The sequence below is a fragment of the Myotis daubentonii genome, chromosome 6 (assembly GCF_963259705.1).
Source record: "Myotis daubentonii chromosome 6, mMyoDau2.1, whole genome shotgun sequence".
Taxonomy (NCBI): domain Eukaryota; kingdom Metazoa; phylum Chordata; class Mammalia; order Chiroptera; family Vespertilionidae; genus Myotis; species Myotis daubentonii.
Window position 1 is genome coordinate 33,370,081 of NC_081845.1, and position 21,138 is coordinate 33,391,218.

A 21,138-nucleotide genomic window follows, 5' to 3' on the forward strand; every position below is an offset into this window, starting at 1 on the left:
TATGTTTATTGATATCTGTTGATTATTTAGGCAATGACCATTTATGTAGTGATTCCTACAATGTTAAGTAGAGACGAAAGAGACAGTTCCTGCCCTCATGGAGCTGAAAGTTAAGATGTGGAACCTACTGCTCTATGTTTCATTCATTCGGTTCCAGCTGCACTGGTCTCCTTCATGTTCCGGGGCAGAGTAGGCATAATCCTTCATGACTTTGTATTTTTTCTTTCCTCTGCCTGGAATATTCTTTCACTATATGTCTATGGGGCTTGCTCCTTCCCTCCCCACAATTCTCTGCTCAAATGTAGGTAAGGAAACTGAGAAATAACAAGTCTCAGGGCTGGAATGCATTTCCAGATACTTTAGTCACCCCTTTGCTCTCTGGGGATTCTTCCATTTGACATTATTCTCTTAAAAATAAAAATACTCTATTATAGTCTTAATGTACTCTTTAACCTGATTTTTCTTAAGAAGTTTTAATTTTCTAATTATTTTGTATTTTAAGTTAACTTTATTAATTCCAGATCTTGTTTTCTGACCATTTCAAACAAAGCATTGTGTAAATTCTTACTCTTAAGCTTATTGAATTTCTTGGTGGCATACCATAACCAGTTTTTATTTATGTCACAGACCCTTCTTACTACACTTTATCTTAGCCCAAAGGCCGAGAAGCAATCAGACCATTCTGATAAGAAGTTATAATTTAGATTTGTATGGTATAGCGTTGGTTTTCCCTGCCTTATCATAATGAGCCAGGCACTTCACAGTTCAGCTCCTCTCAAAGAATTTCTCCTAAGTCTCAAAGTGGGAGAGTGGGGGAAGGAGAGAGAATGATCCCTCAGGTGTCCCACAAAATGCTGTTTCTTTTGGTGCGTTATGCCTGGCCATGCTATGGTATTGCTAACTTACTTCCAATGAATCCAAGAACTCAGCCAAAAGCATTCCCTAGGTGATAATGTTTGGGTATTCTGCTCATTTAAAATATCTGTATCATTCATTTTATTTAAGCAACGTGTGGCTAGAATGGCTTTGTGTCTTAGCCAACCATCTTTTCATGACATGACATTGCACAGTTCCTGCTTTGGACACTTTTTATGAATATTATAATGATTTTCAGTTGCCTTTCCTGTAGATATTGGGTGGCTTCCCCCTTGAGACCTGAACCTTCTCTTCTTTGAGATACTATTAGATAAAAACAAAACAGTCCCAAATAAAGACCCTCCACAAAAAAGAGACAAGGAGACACAGTTTTTAAAGTGCTAAATGAGATGATAAATAATCCATATATTAATTAATAGTATATGAGCAGATGAATGATATATAATGAAGAATGAATATAAAGCAGACTAAGTGCCCTAACAGATCATAGAATTTAAGATTTGTTTTAAAACAAATATAACTTTATTTCTTGGATAAAGACATAGAAATGTCAAGGAGGAAACGGGTCAGAATTCATGCAATATCTGAAGTACTCATTTACAGTCACTAAATTGGCAGACTTTGGAATCAAACACAGAGAACTGTTCTTATAAGAGTATTTGCCATCCTGGATTATGGAGCTGATGGTAGATGACTCATAATAACAAAGAATTATGACACACATAAGCTTAGTAATAGTAAGGACATTGTTGAAAAACAGACTATAACAAAGACACATTCACATACCTTGGATGTTTGGGTCTTCTAATATGTCTGGTCTGTTAAAGATCAAAATTATAAGGGTGTGGCTTCAAGCTTTATTATTTCTAAAACGGGCTTTCTTACTTTATGGTCCAGGCATAAATTCAGGATGACTTCACCAGTACCAGTAGGAGTTCCCTTTTAGAACTAAAATGTAAAATAATTTTTATTGTTAAATACAGCATATATATACAGTTTAGTAATTTTCTAATAAAAGTGAAAGCAAACAATACATTTTTAATTTACTTCCCAGTCTTAATATTTCCTCTCTAAAAAAGAAGTGACCATAAACATAATTTTGAATAATATATTGTAGATTAGATATTTACTTTTTTGACTCTGGGCTTTGATCCTCAACTAGTGCTCTGGAAGTTGTGAATATCCATCTTACCTAATAATATACAAACATGTAAATTGACCGTACCATTGCTACACTATCCAGCCAATCAGGAGAGTATGCAAATTAACCCAACAAAGATGGCGGTTAATTTGCATATGTAGGCTCCAAGTGGCAGAGTGAAGCCTGATGGCCCTGGGCCTGGAGCAGCGAAGCCTGACGGCTCCAGGGCCAGCTCCGGCCAGAGTCCGGCCAGAGCGAAGGCCTGGGTCCCGGGTGCCAGAGGCAAGCCGGTGCCAGCAGCCAAGGGAAGGGAAGGCCTATTGCACGAATCTCTTCGTGCAACAGGACTCTAGTACCTTTATAAACAAAGAAACAGAAGGAGTCTCTGTAGTATCATTTAATAGATGATTTGGTGGCTCACTAATCCCAGTTCCTCCTATTCATGAAGTCTGACATTTTTGCTGCCCTTTGAGTTAAAGCCCCCTCTTCAGAAGATCTTTTTCAAAGGGATAGATATCTCACCAGGGAGGCAGATATTAATATCCTCAAGTGACTCACATTCCCATTCCCAGCCCTCAGCTGAGAATAGGACCCTAAGGTGGCAGGAGTGGGGCAGTTATATTCACACAGAGCTGTCTAATACAAGGAGGAGGCAGGGAGGGACATCTCAGGCGCCCATGGAAGGGAGATTTCTGAGGTCAAACTTTCCATTTGAATCTTTTTCACAAATGCCAATCTGGGTATTTTCAAGTCTAACTAAGCAAATGTTTGGATTATAAAAACAACCTAGTATAGTTTCTAAAAAATTAATTTTGTGAAGTATCCTATATATTAAAAGCCTAATATGCTAAGTGCCTGGGCATCTGGTAGGTCATTCAACCAATCAAAGTGTAATATGCTGATTATATGCTAAAGCCATTCAACCTCTTGCTATGACGTGCACTGACCACCAGGGGGCAGACAGTCGACTGGTCAACCAGTCGCTATGATGTGCACTGACCACCAGGGGAAGACACTGCAACTGGTAGGTGAGCTTTCTGCGGAACTGAGTGAGGCGAGCCAGACACACCCAGGAGCCTTCCCGCGGTCCCTCCCTAGCTGGCCAACCTCTCGTGTCCCTCCCTGGCCCTGATCGTGCACCGGTGGGGTACCTTGGCCTGGCCTGTGCCCTCTTGCAATCTGGGACCCACTGGGGGATGTGAGAGAGCTGGTTTGGGCCCGATCCTCCAGGCCAGGCCGAGGGACCCCACTGGTACATGAATTCATGGACCGGACCTCTAGTAGTTTATATAGAGTAAAATGCACAGATCTTAAGCTTATATATTTGGATGAAGTGGGATAAATGTATGCACCTATATACACAACACAACAATTAAGATATAGAACATTCTCACCATCTCAGAAAGTTCCCTTATAATCCCTTTCAGACTCCCCCTTTCCCTTCCCTGGACTAACACTGTTGTGATTTCTATCATCAGAACTTAGTTTTGTTTATTCTGGCACTTTATATAAATACAATCATACAACATTTACTTTTTGTGTCTTCTTCCTTTTGCTCATCATAATAATTTTTGAATGCAACCATGCTGTTACATGTATCATGAGTTTGATTTTTTAGTGCTGAATACTAGTTCATTGTATGGCTATACATTTGAGTTTCTCATTCTGTGGATGGACATTTGGCTCGTTTCCCAGTATTGCCCATTATAAGTGAAACTGCTATCAACATTATTGTGCAAGTCTATTTGAGGACATATGCTTTCACTTTTCTTAAGTAAATACCCAAGAGTGAAATTGCTGTGTCAGAGGGTAAATGTATGCAAATATTGCCAAGTAGTTCTCCAAAGGGTATGTACTTTTTTATACTCTTACAACATGTGAGAGCTGCTTTATTACCTTGCTAATGTTTGGTATAATGAGTGTTTGAGAATTTAGCCATTCTACTGGGTAGGAAATATCTCACTGTGGTTTTAATTTGCCTTTCCTCAATGACTAATGGTGTTGAGCAACTCTTCTCGTGCATGTTGGCCAGTCTTATATCTTCTTTTATGAAGCGTCTGTTCTAGTCTTTTGCCGATTTTCAAACCCAACCTCTAGGCCTACCTGGAATTAATTTCTATTGACTGCAATTTTATTCCTGAGTATGAATCTCACTTTCTTGTGTTTTTTTGCAATATTGCTAATTTTTGGTTGAATACAGGATATTGTCGTAGCTACCCTAGATTTTATCACATTCTTTTGAGAATTATTGGCTTTCTGTTTTAATCAGTAGTAAAGTTGTCTAACTGCAAACTTTGTCTCCTTCAATGTATATTACTGCTTGTACCTCTGATTCATTCTTTTTTCTAATTAAGTCTTTATTGTTCAAATTATTACAGTTGTTCCTCTTTTTTCTCCCCATAGCTCCCCTCCACCCAGTTCCCACCCCACCCCATGCCCTTAATGCCCCCATTGTCCTTGTCCATAGGTGTTTGATTTTTGTCCAGTCTCTTCCCACACCCCACACCCCCTTCTCCTTGAGAATTGTCACTCCCTTTTTATGGCCCTGATTCTATTATATTCAACAGTTTATTCTGTTCATCATATTTTTTATTCACTTGATTTTTAGATTCACTTGTTGATAGATATGTATTTGTTGTCACTTTGTTGTTCATAATTTTTATCGTTACCTTTTCCTTCTTCCTCTTCTTAAAGAACTAGAGGCCCAGTGCATGAAATTTGTGCACAGGAGGGGGGGGTTCCCTCAGCCCAGCCTGCACCCTCTCTAATCCGGGACCCCTCGGACATCCCTCTCACAATCTGGAACCACTGGCTCCTAACTGTTCACCTGCCTGCCTGCCTGATTGCCCCTAATTGCCCCCTGATGGCCTGGTTACCCCCAACTGTCCCCCCTGCCAGCCTTGTTGCCCCCAACTGTTCCCCCCAGTCGGCCTGATCACCCCTAACTGCCACCCCGCTGGCCTGGTCACCCTTTACTGCCCCCCCGCCAGCCTGGTCACCCCTCACTGCCCTCTTCTGCCAGCCTGGTCACCCCTCATGCCCCCCCACCCCCACCTCACTGCCCTCTTCTGCCAGCCTGGTCGCCCCTCACGCCCCGCCCCCCGCCCCCTCCCCCCGGCAGGCCTGGTCAGCCCACCCAGCCTGTTCGGTCATCCATTCGGTTGCGATGGTCACTTAGGCATATATATATATATATATATATATATATATATATATATATATATATACACACACACACACACACACACACACACACACACCCTTCAGCATTTCATATAATACTGGTTTGGCGGTGATGAACTCCTTTAGCTTGTTCTTATCTGTGAAGCTCTTTATCTGACCTTCAATTCTGAATGATAGCTTTGCTGGGTAGAGTAATCTTGGTTATAGGTTCTTGCTATTCATCACTTTGAGTATTTCTTGTGACTCCCTTCTGGCCTGCATAGTTTCTGTTGAGAAAACAGCTGACAGTCATATGGGTACTCTCTTGTCGGTAACTAACAGTTTTTCCCTCGCTGCTTTTAATATTCTCTCTTTTTCTTTTGTCCTTGGCATTTTAATTATGATCTGTCTTGGTGTGGTCCTCTTTGGATTCCTTTTGTTTGGGGTTCATTGTGCATCCTGGACTTGTAAGTCTATTTCTTTCACCAGGTAGGGGAAGTTCTCTGTCATTATTTCTTCAAATACGGTTTCAATATCTTATTCTTTCCCTTCTTCTGGCACCCCTATAATTCGGATGTTGGTACACTTGAAGTTGTCCCAGAGGCTCCTTACACTATCTTCATATTTTTGGATCCTATTTTTCTTTTTGCTTTTCCAGTTGGGTGTTTTTTGCTTCTTCGTATTTCAAATCTTTGACTAGATTCTTGGGATCCTCTACTCTGCTGTTGGATCTCTGTATATTATTCTTTATTTCAGTAAGTGTATGCTTAATTTCTAATTGGTCCTTTTTCATATCCTTGAGAGTCTCACTAAATTTCTTGGAGGTTTCTAGAAGATTCTTGAGTAACCTTATAACCATGGTTTTGAACTCTATATGCAGTAGTTTGCTTTCCTCCATTTCTATCATTTGTGACATGTTTCTTTGTCTCCACATTTTGGCTGCTTCCTTTTGTAGATAGAGTGGCTTTGTGTGTTAGGTGTCCTATAGGGCCCAGTGGCTCAGCCTCCCTAGTCACCTGAGGCGGACACTCTTGGTGCACCCCTTTGTGGGCTGTGTGCACAATCTTGTTGTAATTAAGCCTTGATTGTTGTAGGTATCACTGGGAGGAATTGACCTCCAGACCAATTGGCTGTGAGGACCAGTTGTGTCTACAATGGGAGAACTGCTGTGCTGAAAACACTCTTATGGTGCACGACTTGCTTCAGTGGGGCTTTGATGCTCACTGAGTCTGCCCCCTGAATGTGTTTCTCTTGGATCTGAAGAGTTGTAATCTGGTGTGGTCTCACTCTGACCACTGGGTACACTGGCTCTTGGATCTCCAAGGAGGTGAAAAGTCAGCCCCTACCTGAGGCCACCCAGCAGGAGCTACAGAGAGATCTGCAGATTCCTCCTCTTTGTTTGGGGTTTGGAGGTGCCCAGATGAGGCGCAACTGTGAAGCAATTCAGACTGCTGATGAGCCTTACGCCTTCTTTTGGAAGCTGTGGGGTTCTTTGACCCAGCTGTAGTTTGTTAGGTTTTAGATTGCAAAAGGCCAGGCCATTCATATGCAAAAGCCTCTGCACACAGCTTGGGTGGGGTTGTAAATTGGGTAAGATGGGGTCTCAGGGAATCACAGGGTAGTACAAATAGCAATGGTTGCCCGTGGGCCCTGCCTTGGATAGGTTCCTGGGTCTCTGTGTCCTGAGGCCCCGTGCAGGAACAATGAATGCTGTGAGCACCTCTGAGAGAAAGCTGCCCTCGTATTCTGGCCCGATGCCAGACAGTCTAGTTTCTTCCGGTATGAGTTTGGGTCCCCACAGCCTCGCCCAGAACTGGAATTCAGAGCAGTTGGGAGTTTGTATATCCCTCCCGATTGAAAAAGACACAGAGTACCCAGTTGCCAGTCCATTTTGTGCGCCTCCATACCTCCGCTCTTCTGCACCTCTGCACCTCTACCAGTCTAGGTGAGCTTTTCTCTTTCCCTCTAGTTGTCGACTTTCACTCAGCCAGCCTTCCCATGGTTCTGGATGATATCCGTTTTGTCTTTTAGTTGTAGTTTTGATGTGGTTGTGCGAGGCAGCAAGTTCAAGTGTTTACCTATGCCACCATCTTGGTTCCTCCCCTATCTGATTCGTTCTTATTTCACCATTGAGTATGATGTTAGGTGAAGGGTTTCTGTTGTTGTTGTTGCCCATTTACAGATTGAGGAAATTTTCTTCTTTTTCAAATTTATGAAGTGTTTTTACTTTTAATCAGGATTAGATGTTGAATTTTTCGAAAGTGTTTTCTGCATTTATTGAGCTAATTATATAGTTTTTCATTTTAGTCTATTAACATGGTCAATTACATTGATTTTAAATATAAATCAACTTTCTTCCTGGGATAAACCCTACCTAATTGTGATTTATTTTTTATTTTCTATATTTGTGAATTTGATTTACTAAAATATTTTAAGGATTTTTGCTTCTGTGCATATAAGAGCTATATTCTGTAATTTTATTTTCTTGAAATGTCTTTGATTTTGATATCAGGGTGATTCTGACCTCATAAAATAAATTGGAAAATATTCTGTCTTCTTGGGCAAAGTTTGTGTGTAAGATTTATATTGTTTCTTCCTTAAATTTTGGTGAAACTTACCTGTGAAGCCCAGGGGATATGAAGTTTTCTTTGTGGGATAGTTTTAAGTTATAAATATAATTTTTTAAATAAATGTAAGGTTATTAAGATATTCTATTTTTCCTTATGTTACTTTGGGTATTTAAAGTGACACAATTATTGCTGTAAATTTAATTTCAAGTAATTATATATAATGGGCGTGAAGATTTTAGGCAGCATAGAGATATCATGAGGCATGAAGTCCTTGTTCTTTACTTGTCAAACTAAACTCCTAAAAGTAGCACTTTAATTTGAAGGTGGAAATATGCAGTATATATTGTACTGCATAGGTTTTTTTTTGCATAGTCTCTGCCTTCTCAGACATTATATGTGAAATTTTGTCTGCACCATTGACATATTGACCATACCTGTCAATTATGAATCATTTCTTTTAAAAATATGTTTTTCCAATTACCTGATAACAAAATGATGTATGGTATGGTTAGGCAGTTTATATATTTTGTCTTATTGTACTTTTTATACTGGTGTACATGTATGTTTTTCCAAGTATAATATAAACTTATAAGCAAACATAGTCTGTCTCTTTTATTCCTAGCTTATGGAAGTCTCAATAAATATTTATTTCAATATTTTTCATTTTAGATGTTTCTCAGCATTTAAAACATTTAAAAGTCCATTCTTTAATTTCCAAAGAACAAGAACAATTTCATTTTCTAAAATTTAATTGATCATAAAATATCACTTTTAAAAACTACCATGAAACCATTGAAGTTTTAGTAGCTCTTTTTGTTAACTCCAATTTTCCAAACAAATTTTGGAAACCATTTGTATTTAGATCAATGAAGCATATACTACAAGAAATAAGATTACAAATATATTGATAATTATTGAAGTTGGTTCTTGGGGAAAAGTGGGTCATTATACTATTCTCTCCATTTAGGAATATGTTTGAAAATTTCTATAATGCAAAGTTTTAAAATGTCCAGTATGAGTACATATATGCACTCAAGAAGATGGGGAAATTGTGTCTTGTCATTGAGCATTCCTATGTCAGAAAGTATTTCTGAGCAAGGGTGGATCTATGTTTTCTGGCCTACAGCTAATATAATTTGGAGGGGGAGATTATCTTTTAGAAAATACTGTGTGGACAAAATTTAGTAGGAGGGGGAATATTTATCTAGAGCAGAAGAAGAAATCACTGCTAGCTATTTAAGGAATCTGACAAATAATAAACATTATAACAATAGTAAAATTTTAATGAATTGCCTTCTCTATAAATTTCCCCCTACATTTTTTTACTTTATTTTCTTTGACTTTTTATGTGATAATGATTTTGTAATGCCATTGTCTATAGAAAGAATAAGTGATAACTTTGTTTCATACTTCAAATGTTTGATTAATTTTTAATGATATTTTAGAAAAGCTTTTATTAAGCCTCATAATTCATATTTATAATATCATCTAAAATTTTAGGATAGTTTTACTTATTTAAATATTTATTTAAATCTTATTTGGCTTTCATTTTCAAAATTTGATTCTTATGCAACCAAGCCTACCCCTAAACAACAAACAGGAATTAATATTTAACTTCATAAAAGTATATCTGTGAGAACATTTTTAAAACCTGAAAATTTGACTGTTAGTAAGTTGTAACTATTGAAAGTGATTTATTCTTTGTACTGTATATAATATTTTTTTTAGGCAAAATATCAATGATAATAATGAGTAAATCTCCTCACGTGCCTTTTTTGTTTCTGGAAAATCAGTGAAGAGAAATTTAAAAATTGAAAATGAAAATATATGACCTGTTACACTAGTTCAAACCAATGATTTACCCTGTTTAACATTTTCTCAGGGGGGTATAAAAAAGGTAGCTTATCCACTCACAAATAAAAGTATGTGCCACCAAACATCCCAGTTTTTATTAAGGTCACATTGTGGGGCAGTTTTCTATGAATTTAGGTCTAAATTTTTTCATTTATTTTATTGATTTCAGAGAGGAAGTGGGAGGGAGAGAGAGATAGAAACATTAACAATGAGAGAGAATCATTGATCAGCTGCCTCCTACACACCCTACACTGGGATTGAGCCCACAACCCTGGTATGTGCCCTGACCAGGAATCAAACCGTGACCTCCTGGTTCATAGATTGACACTCAACCACTGAGCCATGCCGGCCAAGCTAGGTGTAAAGTTTTTGATAAGTCTATGACTTTCAACCTGGGGTTCCTCTTTATGCAATGGTTTATTTATATTTCTGACCCACTCTGTAAAATTATGAGTTGAGAACAAGTCCATATTTCCACTCCATTATCTGCACAATTTTAGAGAGGTCACATGGAACTGCTTTGCACATCTGCCAACACACTGTAACTGCTTATTATATGCATGACTTGAGCAAGTCATGCAATTTCTCTCGGCTCTAATTTCTTCCTCCACAAAATGGGGATATTGAAGCACCTTCTCTGACTACTCCAAGATTTGCCATGAGAATAAATGCCATAATGTAGGTAATGACAATGTGAATTATAAAGTGGAAGCCAAATGTTATCTTTACTGTGATTGTTACTGCTGTCACTTCCCTTTATGGCTATGATCACCTGGTTGACTGTGAGGATATTCATGACCAATAACAATTTGATCTTCTTTTGCTCTCTGTTCCAAACCTTCAGACAATTCTCTCTATATTCCTTTCCTGTGTTTTGAAGTTATTCTGACAGCTTTAACTTTTAACTGTAAGACTCACATTCCAAAATAATCATTTAATTCACTACTGTATTCATTTCAAGGTATTTATTGAGAGTATATCTAAAATCAGGTGCTATGCTAGGCTCTGAGAATTGCTGTGATGAGCAAAATTAGGGTTTTGTTCTCTTGGAACTTACAAATATAGTGGGGAAGTAGGAACTAACCACGATACTACTGGAAAAAGGAAACCAAGTCGTGTGAAGGAAGGAACATGGTGCTCCAACTCAGCTGGTCCGGAGAAAGGATTTCCAAGCTCAAGACTTGAGTTGTAATCCAAAGGACGAGTGAGCGGGAAGGAAGTGCTCATGGACTGAATCTACCATCACTTATACTTCAAAAGCCTGTTCCTCAGGCCTTTTTGGGGTCCTAATTCCAGGCTCTAGGATGGTCCTGTCCTGTGTTCTCATTCCAACAGCAGGTCTTTGCAAATCTGTAAGATTCAAAAGGTTCTTTCTGGGTTGCAGCTGATAGGTCAGAACTTACCAAAATCTGTGTATATCATTGAGTTCTTTCTTCAGTTAATCCCAGGTAAAGAAGTTAGTTTGGTGTCTTAGTACCTGGAAAAGTCTTTGAAATTTATGAAATGAAACCTTATTTATTTTCAATTTGCTAATTAGAAAGGTGACCATCCAGGCAGGCTTATTTTCTTAGAACATACACTTGTAATACAACTAGTTGACATGCTATTTACAGATAACATTTATGTTGTGTATCATTATTAGAGTTTATCCTCTTATGAAAGAGCAGATATAAGAAAAATGTGTAATTTTTATAAAACTGCATGATTTGAAGCATGAATATAACTGGAAGAAACTCTGCCCCTTCACTCTTATTCTCGGTGTGAACTTGCCCCTGATAGCAACAGTATTGCAGAATTCCAGTGCTGCCTTCTGCTTGGACAAGGGTGGGAGAGGTGCTCCACCTGAAGATTTGATTCACTAGAGAAAATGCTATTTTCAAAGCTCTGGCTGTTTGTGCTGTTGAGAATCCAGACTTGGCCTTTACTGAGCAGAACAATTTCACTTCTGTCGGAATGTACAGAAGTGATCTAGTTCGGAGTGAGGGTGGGGTGGAGGAGCAAATTGCATTGTGTATAAAAGAAGGGGGCTGGTGGTGGGGGTTGCTGTAAAAGCCTGGTTGGGAGGCATGAGGAAGAAAAGAGGAGTGAGCCTCAGCAACCTGGCAGGGAGCCCTGGGCCTGGGAAAGGATGGGAAATTCCCTCTTTGGGGACAGGGTGTTAAATTTCTGTAAAAAGATTTCTGATATGTGTTTGAACTTGTTTTCTAGTCTAGTTTGTGCTTAAATCTTTGCTCTTCACAAAGTTTACACAAAATTTGGACACAATTTATAATGTTTTGTCTGGGTTGACAAATGAGAGAGTAGCGTCCAGTGTGGGGCAGAGAGGACCAGAAAGAACAAAGGTTTGGGGTGGGTGATAGCCAAGGTGAGAGGAAGTCCCTCCCTCAAAAAACAGGGCTGTGCTTTTCCAAACGCAGTGCCAGGTTCCCTGCCTCAGAATTCTCTGCTGCACCGGGGCCTGCACCTTCCTGGGCTCCACCTGCTACCCGAGCATCTGCCTGGCACACACTCTTCCCGGGGATGCCCAGCAAGCCCTGGAGCGGAGAACTGAGGCCCTAGAGGAAGTTCAGTAGTGCTGGTGTGTGTGTGTGTGTGTGTGTGTGTGTGTGTGTGTGTGTGTGTGTGTGTGTTGGAATGGGATGGGATGGCAGCGGGGCTGGGGGCGGGTACTTTCCCTTTTCTCAGGTAGCCTTTCCCCATAACAGTTCCTGGGAGTGAGGCTGTGATACACCTGCACAACCGCCTTGCCCTCTAATTCTAAAAATCAAGCAGAAAACTAATTTCAGAAAAATCCACCAGGGCTGGCGGAGCCTTTCTTTTGTTTCCTGACAAATAGCTTGTTGACACTGAAAACAAAAGGTGTATTTTCTGGCACTGCTTCTGGCTTTTCCTTTCACCAGAATAACCTGCTTTGTCGATGCGTTCAGCTTCTACCATTTCAAAGTCCAGTGGGTGGCATTTCCGTGGGTTATAAACAATCTCCAGTCATTAATGCTGGCATTTTTATTGGTAAATATTAATGATAGCAATGTTTAGAGGGTCAAGCTTTTTAAAAAACTAGAAAGGAAAAGGAATGGGTGTGTCCATTATGGCTTTTAATAGGCTCTGTGTCTCACCCCTTATCTGCCTGGGGACATCTGCTTCATTCAAACCCCTAAAAAGGCAGTGCAACCAGTACACATCTGTGATGGTAGCTTCAGACAGACACACACACACACACACACACAGACACACAGACACACACACACTCACACACACAGATACACACAGACACACATACCAATGCATCCACATATTCACATCGTGTGTGTGTGTGTGCGTATGGATTAAGATTAGACAATAGAGATTTGTTCTTCATTGTGTTTTCCAAGTGTGAACAGCAATTTCATTTAAACATTTTAAATTTTACATGGATTTAAGAGATACCCATGAAGAAAACCTACCTAAATTATTCCACCGTAATCACAAATTTTATTTCTATTCTATGTATAGTTATTTTTCATCAAACGGTATTCTTCCTGTTAAACAGATTACTCCCTTTCTTTGGCTGAGGAGCCATAGCCCCCTTCTTAGGAGGATACTTATAGCTTCTGGTGTCTTGCATTTCCATAAACATCAGTGATAAAAATGAGTGAGGTTGATGGACATTGTTTATTTCTTAATTAGAAAAAATGCTAATAGGTCTTGGCCAAGCTGCAGTGGAGAAATCTGGATATTGGCTTCAGTCCTAGCGTGGATTATGATTCTCACTTGTGCACGCCTCTCAGTGCTTCTATCCAATCTGTTTCCACAGCTCCATTTATTCTCCTGATTACTTTGACTTTAGAAAAACCTTCTGGAATTCCACCTGGCACTTATCGCTGCTCACTAAGAATGATTTAAAAAGGCACTCTCCCCCTTCCTTACTCTGCTCCATTTTTTCCCTTTGAACTTGTCACCTTTGAACACAGTGTACCATTACTCATTTATTTTGTGTATTGTCTGTCTTTCCCCATTATCTGTGAGCTCCACAAAAGCAGGACATGTTGTCTGTCCCATTTACTGCTATAGTTCTGCAAATGAGATCGGTGCCTGGCACATAGTAGGTGCTCAATGAGTAATTGTTGAATGAAAAATGAATGAGTGGATTAATGTTATGATGGTCGGTTATGGTTATAGCTTCGTCACCAGCTGCTGTGTGAACCTGGAAAAAACACTCAGCCTAATTGAAGGAGATGAGTATTTTCTGTCACGGGCATCATTGGGATGTTAATGAAACACCAGATCCCCCCCCCCGCCCCCCGAAAAATGCATGTTCTCATTACAACACATTTACAATAAGTTTTAGAGATTTACTCATGGACCTTCGTAGAAATGTCTTTCTAGCTCTAAAATGCTCTCATAGAATAATTCTTCCTTGCTTTCACTCTCCACACTTTCACCTCCTAAATTTTTTCATTAGACAATTTTTAAAGAACAAGTCAAATTTTTATGTCATTTTTTGCTGATAAGCCCAGAACTCAAAATCCTCTACTTTGTTAAATCTTAAATGGGATATCTTAATATCCTCTTAATGTACTTTTTAAATTTTGTGAAAGATCTACTTCTCTTATGGAATTAGTAATTTCCACATGGAATTACCTGTAAACCTCAAAGAACTATATTTTCTTGCTTTTTCCTTTAATGACCTCTCTTCCCCCACCATCGCCCACCGTACCAATCTGCTTACAGAGACTTTGTGGTTCTTCACCTTTGACCTTCATTTCTTTGAAATCTTTATTCAGTGTATTTTCTTTAAGAAGGCTTCATTCATCGATACAATGTTCATTGTCCATTTCTCTGACTGCACACCCTTGACAATTCAATGTTCTTTTTGTTGTTTTATCACTTTTATTCCTACCTTGATTCTCTAAGATTCTCAAAAGAAAAGAAATATACTCTTCTTTTGCTCTTTTGCTTTTTAAAGATCTTTTATCCATATAGTTAGTATGAAATAAATGTTACTGATATATTTCAGCATAGAGAGTACATGTACAACCATATCCATATTACTGGGTAGAGTAATATGAGGGTTAAGATACATTTAAGATGTTTACTATTGCTTATTTTGAGATATAGGATTTAATGAAAGTAAGTGATGACATGGCATCATTTAGTGTTAAAATGATTGGTGCCATGCTAAAACATAGACATAAGTTCCTACTTTTGCTGGTGTCTATTGTGAAGAAGGGTACATGTGCTGTGTCAGTCATAAAATATTTTGAATATCATCTCTGGTATAGGGAGAGAGAGAGAGAGAGAGAGAGAGAGAGAGAGAGAGAGAGAGAGAGAGAAGAAGGACCCCCCCCCTTTATTATATTTGCTAGAGAAACCTGGATCTGGGAAACCCAGGATGGGCTGCCTAGTCCAAAGTATGCTATTATTAACCCATCTGGAGCAGGATGCAGGCACACACTACCACCTGATGGAACTCAGCATTTGGTCTTGTTTATTCCATGAAGGTAACCAACAACGAACAAATTATTTTGTACATTTTTAAAAGAACACTCTAGTCCTAGCTGGTTTGGCTCAGAGCCTGTGGACTGAAGGGTCCCGGGTTTGATTCCTGTCAAGGGCACATGCCTGGGTTGTGGGCTCAATCCTCAGCAGGGGGTGTGCAGGAGGTAGTCAATAAAAAAATAAAAAAATAATAACTCTATGCCTAAATACAGCAAGATGAGATAATATCATTCTTTAAGTACATTTAAAAATTGTTTTTGTTTTTCCTTCCTGGGGCTAGAAAGAAAATGATTTATGAAAGGAAATAACATTTTGGGGGGCAAGAAACTAAGTGGTCTGTCACATCTATCTGTGGTGTGTTGTGAAGTTAGGCATTTTTCTAGGTTATAATCAGATTCTTTCACAACCGTGGAACACCTCACACTGGTAAAGTTACCAGGTCATTTACCTTACTTCCTCTTTAAGGAAATTCCTTCAAAATTCCCCTTTTATGATGCTTATAGAGGTGAACAACAGCAACAAAAAAATCTTTATCAAGTGATGCCAGCAAGGAACTTCCTGGTTTCTATGTGACTGTAAGTCGTAGCACAGGTACTTTATTACACATTCTTTACATGTGTGAAGCCCCGATATGCTTGTGTTTTGGAGGATAGGAAAGTCAGTTTCATTTATGATCTTTACATTCATAGCCACGTGTTCTCTTTGGGAGAAGAGAGTGGTCAGATTGGAATCTGTGGTCTGAGGCCAATTAACATTGGAATCTGTGCTGCAGCTGGACAGGAGCATGTAAATTTCCCCCTCAACATTTTGCACTCCAACTGTGTTGCAGGCACAAATAAAAGGTTACGCAAGAACACAGGCACTAGCAACCTTTAGCATTCCATAGAAACAAAAAGACTATATGAAATGCCCATATCCAGGTACAATGTATTAACTGTTTCATCAAAAAGTATTTATTGAATTGCTCCAAAAGATATATGGGACCTAAAGCAGACTCAGTCTTTGTGCTGGGAAGATCTGCTCCGAGTGTGCACAGGGAATAATTTAAAATAAAAAAAATTTTTTTTAATGCAGCACTAGCTTTTGTATGCTACATGCCCAAACAGAGGGGGTAGTCATCGAGTATTGTAGGCATGCTGGGTAGGCAAGTGTCAGTAATGCCACTACAAATAGCATTAAGAATATGAATTTTGCTGGAGCAGAGAGATGATGTAGGGAAGACAATGTTGAAGAAATGGTTGATGTCCAGATGGTGGAGGGCCTAAAATTGTGTTGATTTCCCTAAAATTTGATCCATATCTAAATACTTTAAATGTTGATACTAAGCAACACAACATAAATTCTGGGTGTTTTTTGTTAAAGACTCATTTTGTCTTTTTTGTAAAATAAAAGTTAATGTGCTTCTAGTATATAGCTTCAGCTAGCCTTTTTGGGTTAGTGAAATGGCCTGCTGCCATCTGGTGGTAGCATGTCCTCGTCAAGACTGGCAGGCCAGTCACTTGCAAGGAGACTTTCGGTACAAACTTAGAGAAGTGATCCTGGACATATACCTCATATTCCCCCATGACCTCAAATCCAACATGTTGAAAAACAAATATATCATTTCTCCCTTAGATTAGTTATCTTCAAATAGGTGCTATTGAGCATGGATGTGGATAGCCATCAAGCACATTATGTATTTAATTTTTCTTGACCTCAAAACAAGCCTACAGGGTTGTTATTATTATTCCTACTAACATATGAGGAAATACACAGGCATAGGGAAGTTAAACAAGTTTTCCAAGAAGATGCCAACCATTATTACCATTATTATACTCTGCTTTCTAATATGTTGCCAGGTATACTGCCCTTCAGTCATTCACATTTCATACCCTTGTGTCATGGTTGATCTCCCATCCGTTTCACTGCTCATCCACAATCACTTGCCCATATTCCTTTGAGAGTTTTCTTGTATCTATCAGATCTAACTTCCAAAGTTTATAGTACAAACCTTTAAATCGTAGATTTTTGTAGCATATTCCTGACTGACTTCATTTTTAAAAATATTTAAATAAATTGTAACATGATATAAAGCTGCACCTTATTGTAAATGTCTAAATTATAGAGAATGTCATCATTTCATCATCTCTCACTAAGCTTCGGAGAAATAAGCACATATAAATTTTAGTTTGTTGGTTCTTAAAATATAAATAAAACTATAGTAATCCTGTTACTCTGCAATTTATCCCTTTTCATGAACGATATGTCTTGTAGATCTTTCTCTGTCAGTGCTGCAGAATTTATACACAATGGATACTAGATGAGTGTTTGCAAAATAAATCAAATCTTAGAGTTTAGTTACATGCTTATTGCTCTGTTTTAATCTAATTTAAGCATTTATTTCTCTGAGGTTATAGGTTATTGCAGGTCTCCTCCCTTATTTGGTTCTTAACCAAGATCTCTTTCATGGCAGGTATGGCATAGCAATAAAGATTATGTTCATTAAATATCAATAGTGTGTGTGTGTGTGTGTATGTGTGTGGTGTCATTTTACTGGATAATTTTTCACATGTAATGCCAAACTGTAACTTATTCTCAGTTGTCTTGTGAAATTTTCTGAGATCTTGTTTACTTCTGTACATCAGTAGTTCTGAAACTTTAGAATGCATCAGATTCACTTGGGGATTCATGAAAACTAGGATAGCAGGGGCCCATCCTCAGGCTTTCTGACTCAGTAGGGATGGAGTGAAACCTACACATTTTCATTTCTAACAAGTCTCCATGTGAGACAAATGCTCCTGGCCTAGGAGTTATACTTTCAACCTCCCACAACACCATGAGTCCTTCTGGGCACCCACTGTTTACTGCTCACAAGAACTACAGCTTAACAAGAGCATTGGACGTGATTGTGGCGGGCAGCCAGGCCTGGAATGTACATGTCCTTCCAGAATAGGCTCCAAAAGGCAGAATGGAAGAGGATGACAGTGACTCAAACCACAGATGAAGGAACAAGTTTCACATGTGCAGAGGGTGGAAAGAACTATTTTTTTGCCCGTAAGTCCCTAGAGCAGCACATGCTCTAGTGATTGTAATCGATGGCAGTAGTGTCATCTTTGAATATGAACAATCGCAGTATAATGTCACTACATCCTGACAGAAAACAAAGTTTTATTCATGCTCACTTTCTGATGGGACCCAGCCAAGTAAAATTCCAAGTGTTGAGTGAGCTGATGTATCCAAATACTGCCCATCCATTTGATTGTTATTATGGATTCAGTAATGGTGTGATTTGCCTCGTAATGTCATTGTATTAATCTGTTATACAAGAATATAGAATTGGTGAGTCAGAAAGGATTTTTTAAAGGTTATAGAGTTCCTCTTGACCAATATAGTAAAATTATTATATCTTAGTCATTTGATTTACAAAAGCTGCTTGCTTACACATAAGTTGGGCAGAGAAAATTCATTATTTATAGACTTGATTATCCAAAATACAAATGTAGTGTATGTACATAAAACTTATATAATGGAGTATTTATTCTTGAGAATAATGCACTATGTGAGATATAATAATACTTCTAAGAATTTAATCTGCTAGATAAATAGTAATTCTTGTAAAGTTGTATACATATTTACATATTGATCAAATATCTTAATGCATACTCAATGTACTCAGAATCAGGAAAATGCATAGAATTGATTAGTATATTTGATCCCTGTTGCTTCTTTGCTTGAAATATTTGTGTAAAGAAATCTTGCCATTTCTGGAAATGGAGTCTAAAAAAATGCCTGATTATTTTAACTATTCACTTACCTTTCACTAAGCCTTTATGCATTCATAAAAGTAGATAGTGTTTTTATATGTTTCATAAGCTTGACATAAATGGCATTATGATGCATCATTCAACTTCCTTTTGCATAGACTTGATGCAAATTGCATTATAATGTATCACTCAGCTCCCTTTTGCCTTTCAACAACTTATTTTTAACTGATGTATAGTATTCCATTCTATCTATAAATTTATCTATTTTCATATGATGGACATTTAGGTCATTTTTAATTTTTTAATGCTAGAACTCTTCAGTGGATGTTCTTGTAACATATCTCTTTTAGCATACAGTCTAGAAGTAAAATTGAGTGGTGTATGAATATTCACTTTTACTAGGCATTGACAAATAGCTCTCTGAAATAGTATTGCATAATTATATTGCCACTGGTATGGTATTAAGGTTCTTCTTTCACATTTTCCCACTAACTGATTGAGAATTTTTAATTGTTTGAATGTGAGTTTTAAATTTTGTCTAGCCTGAACAGTGTAAAACTGTATTTCATTGTTTTAATACTTAGTATACCTAATAGTCCTAATTACCAGCACAGATAGAAACTGGACTTTTTAAAAATCGTTGACAGTATCACAGATGTCTCCCATTCTGCCCCCCCCTTTACACCCCTCCACTCAGCCCATACCACTCCCTATGACTTTACCATCCCATTGTCCGTGTCCATCGGCTATATACATAAGTTTATAAGTTCTTTGGTTTATCTCTCCTCATCCTCCCACTCCCACATCGAGGTATGTCAGTCTGTTCCATGCCCCCGTGCTTCAGGTCTTATTTTGTTGGTCAATTTGTTTTGTTCATTAGACTCCACAAATTAGTGAGATCATGTGATACCTGCCTTTTTCAGATTGGCTTATTTCACCTAGCATAATAGTCTCCAGGTCCATCCATGATGTCCCAAAGGGTAGGAGATTCCTCTTTTTTATAGCTGCATAGTATTCCATTGTGTAAATGTCCCATAGCTTTTTATCCACTCATCTACTGCTGGGCACTTGGGCTGTTTCCAAATCCTAGCTATTGTAAATCACGCTGCTATGAACACAGGAGTGCGTATATTCTTTCTGATTGTTGTTTCGGGGTTTTTAGGATATATTCCCAGAAGTGAGATCGCTGGGTGAAATGGCAGTTCCATTTTTAATTTTTTTTTTTTGAGGGAACTCCATACTGTTTTCCATAGTGGCTTCACCAATCTGCATTCCCAACAGCAGTGAACTAGTGTTCCCTTTTCTCCATATCCTTGCTAGCACTTGTTGATTGTTGATTTATTGATGATAGCCATCAGACAGGTGGTAGTCATTAGTGTAGCCTATCAAAAGTTTTGAATTCTCTGACTTATAAGTGGGATTGCACTTTCTATTCCTTTGCATTTTAGCATGATCCTGGGATTTACTTGTCAGTGAGTTCATTCCTGAATAGAAGCTTTAAATAGAAGCTCTAGGAAGCAGCCTGTGATTTGACACATTTTCCAGTCCCACCTTGGCCATCATGGAAGTCTGGCAGTGGACATTCTCCAGTAGACCCGCAGATGGATATAGAGCAGGTCATCCATAGATGACCTTCAGTGGACATGTCGCTGAGTGCAAAACAAATCTTAATTGTCTTAACCCACTGAGATTTTTAGAATTATTTATTACTCCAAAATAATCTGGCATGTCCTCACTGATACAGTTAGTATGTAACTTGCAATTGGATGATTGGGGGAGTGGTAAACAAACACCTTGCATTCGTTAGAAGGTGATATTTATATTTAATGTTTCTTTTTCTTTTCAATATCTTCTCCCTCCTCCTTCCATCTATGTCACACATATTCCCCAATACTCATGACCTGCCAAACCAATTGGGACCAATTTTTGATGGCTTGTATGTACTCTCTCAGCCTGAGGTTCCTCACCCAGCTTGTATAGGGTGTCCCTCAAAAATGTATACATACTTTAATAGCTAGTAGCTCAGTTTTGAAAATGAAATGTATTTTTAATAAACACTGCCTTTATAATTAGTGTATATAAACATTTTGGGGGGGAACACCCTTAATTTCTTCCCTCAAGCCAGGATTTCCTTTCTTGAAGAGTTTACATTTTTAAAGATAGGGATCCCTGAAAAAAAAATCAATGTTTTACCTAAAATCATTACTGATAAAGATCAACTTTATGACCCTGTAGTGAGGGGTCATTAGTGAAAGGGGCTTTCTCAGCTTCCTCTTATTACCACGTTGGTGCCAACTGACTTGATATATATTTC

The 21,138-nt window shown here is 38.4% G+C and overlaps 1 protein-coding gene across 1 annotated transcript in view; it reads left to right on the forward strand.

Annotated features, from left to right (window-relative positions):
• Positions 1-21,138, forward strand: part of FRK (fyn related Src family tyrosine kinase) — a 92,049-nt gene that overhangs the window by 22,489 nt on the left and 48,422 nt on the right. The gene's annotated exons all lie outside the window — the stretch shown is intronic.